We start from the raw sequence: 3,303 nt of genomic DNA on the forward strand, positions 1-3,303 counted from the left end.
ATACATGTATATAATGTGTAATGATAAAATCAGAGTAATTAGCACATTTGTCACCCCAAAGATTTATCATTTCTGTTTGTTGTGAGTATTCAAAATCCTCTCTTTTAGCTGTTTGAAAATATGTAATAAATTGTTATTATCCACTTTTACCCTATAGCGCTACAGAATATTAGACTTTATTTCTCCTACTGGCCAACCTCTCCCTATCCTTCCCTCCCATGACCCTTCCAAGCCTCCAATAACCACAATTCCACTTTTTACTTCTTTGAGCTCATTGTTTTAGCTCCCTCATATGAGTAAGAATATGTGCTATTTGTCTTTCCTATGCCTGACTTATTTCACTTAACATAATGTCATCCAGCAGGGCTCATCCATATTATCATGAATAACATGATTTCATCTTCTGTGGTTGAATAGTATTCTACTGTGTGTGTGTGTGTGTGTGTATGTGTGTGCATGTGCGCACCACTTTTTCTTTATCTGTTTATCTGTTGATAAACATGCAGATTGATTTCATGACTTGGCTACTGTGAATAAAGCTGAAGTAAATATGGGGGTACAGGTAGTTCATCTATCTCATTGATATACCAATTTCCGTTCCTTTGATTAAATATCCATTCATTAGATTGCTGGATTTTATTGTAGTTCCATTTTTAGTTTTTTGAGAAACCTCCATACCATTTTCCATAATAGCTGTACTAATTTACCTTCCTACCAACAGCATATAATAGTTCCCCTTTCTTTGAGTTCTTTCAAGCATTTGTTATTTTTTGTCTTTTTGATAACAGTCATTTTAATAGGGTGAGATAGTATCTCATTGTGGTTTCAATTTGCATTTTCCTAATGATTAGTATTAGTATTCCATTTAGTTTGAGTCTAATCTTTATTATGTCTTTCCTTCTATTAATTTTGGATTTGATTTGTTCCTGCTTTTCTAGTTCTTAAAGGTGCATTTTTGGGTTGCTTGTTTGACGTTTTTCTACTTACTTTCTAATTTTAAACAGACATTCAGTTGGATTCTCAACTCAAGTATTTTGCAAAATTTAACTCATTAAATCTGGATCCACTCCTTTTTATGAAACCCTTATTATTAGGAACCATTAATCCAGAAATTCACAAAATTGACAAGGGATTAACAGAAATAGGTAGGTATACATAATCACTCCAACATTTTTCATCCTTCTAGCAATTTCATTTATTTAAGAATAAATACAATTCTTCCAATTTCCCTCCCAAACCACACCTCAAGGATATATAAACATGTGCATTGCCTAATCTTTAGAATGGAAATGCAGAAAACAGATCTGATAAATAGGCCAGGAAAACAAATGAAATTCTTCAAACCATGGCCTAGAAATCTTCCCTCAACCACATTGCTGTGGTTAGTTGAAACAGATTTTGTTTCGTTTTGTTGATTAGTAAAATTAGTTAGTAAAGTTTTTGGCCCATTAGTTTCTGAAGCTTTCTCTGCTTCACACCTGCCAAAAGGATGAGATTCCTCAAAGCATTGCTTGTGTTTTAAATCTTCAGTGAAACTTTCCAAATCCTTTCTTTAAAAAAAAAAAAAATTTCATTATACTATAAGTTCTGGGATACAGTGCAGAACATGTAGGTTTGTTAATAGGTATACACGTGCCATGGTGGTTTGCTGGACCCATCAACCCATCATCTACATTAGGTATTTCTCCTAATGCTATCCCTCCCCTCCATATCTTTTCTTACAGTGCTTGTCTATTTCTCCTCTAGAACCTTAGTGTTTGATATCACTGTGGCCATTCTCAAATTGTTGTAAATATTCATGTAATTCTGTCTTTCAGTATTCACTAGGAGTCTTTCAAGGGCAATAATTGTTGCCCTGCAAACTTATGTAGTCAGAGCCCTTAGGACATAAAGGGTATTCAAGCATGTATGTGTTCAACTGAATTGTTGAAAAGTCATCCAAATTTGGTAAGATGGGCAGTGTTATTCAAGATGGGTACTTGTCAAGTGATATCAGGTTGGAAACAGATAGGAAGGATTTAAAAAGTGAAAGGGTGTGAGCAAGTAAAGCAGCAAAAGCAAATTATGCTCACACATTTTGCAGTGGAAAGTGCTATAATTTTGAAGTGAAAGGTTTCCATGACCACCGCTGTGGTAATTGGCATTAGCACTGCATATAGCTGGCAATTTAAGTGAAAATTACTACCTTGGTTCATACTCCTACTGTGATTATTTAAAGACTGAGCTATCGCTCATGGTTTAGAGCTATTAGTCCCCCAAAATAGTTTAAGCTATTTTAGTAGAACATTTTTTCTTTTTTTACTTTTAATCTTTTTTATCTTAATAGCCCACCACTCCTGCCTTTTAAATGAGTTTTTCAGAATCTGAGAGAAAACCCAACATCTCATACAATGTTTATTCTCAAATAGGCATATGGTGTTCTACTGCATATAAAGTCACCTTGTCATGTTACGTCTGTCCCTTGAAACTACTACATGGTAGGAGAAATTGTGTTACCTACCTATGACATCAGACTCAAATAATTTTATCTATAAGTAAAACCATGTTTTCATCTTTATATGTAAATTGCTGTATTAACCAGCCAAACTGGGTGTTTAGTTACCTAACTAAGTTGTGAGAATAGGTTTGGGATGGTGTTATCCACACAACAGGTAGATTTGATCCCTTGGTGGGTGTCACTCCAATGACCACAGCCAAGGAGGATTTAATAAGGGGATTTGATTACTTACAACAAGTCAGGAGGACACCAGGGGTAGTCCCCAAAGCAGTGACTCCCCACACCAAGAAGAAAGCAGGGATACTATTGGGCTGATTAACTGAGTCATTGTATGTAGAGGTGGAGTAAAGGCAGTGAAGGTGCTGTCATTGATCATGCTTCAACATACATCCCATGTATTGAAAATGGCAAACCAGCTCCTCCCTGGGTGAGGTTTTTAATATGGTAATCAGGAGAGTTCACCAAAGTTCATTTCCAACTCAGGCATCTCTGGATCTGACCAATTTTTGTTTCTCCATGGGTGAGCTTGGAAAAGGCCTAGCTTGGAAATAAGAACTCAAGATGTAATAATTACAAGTGGGTATTTTTTCACAGTGTGTAACCAAAAACTTAGGGACTACGGGTTACAACAATATGACTTAAAATATAAGCCATGTGGGAATATATATATATATCTCCACAAGGAGGGATCCTTGGGAATACCTTAAAATTACAGAATAAAAGTATTTATTAATTTTAAGCTGATTGCTTCCTGTGGCTATGAATAAGAATACACACACACACATATGTATATTCATATATATCTG

Source organism: Mandrillus leucophaeus, unplaced genomic scaffold (assembly GCF_000951045.1).
Source record: "Mandrillus leucophaeus isolate KB7577 unplaced genomic scaffold, Mleu.le_1.0 Scaffold776, whole genome shotgun sequence".
Lineage (NCBI taxonomy): Eukaryota > Metazoa > Chordata > Mammalia > Primates > Cercopithecidae > Mandrillus > Mandrillus leucophaeus.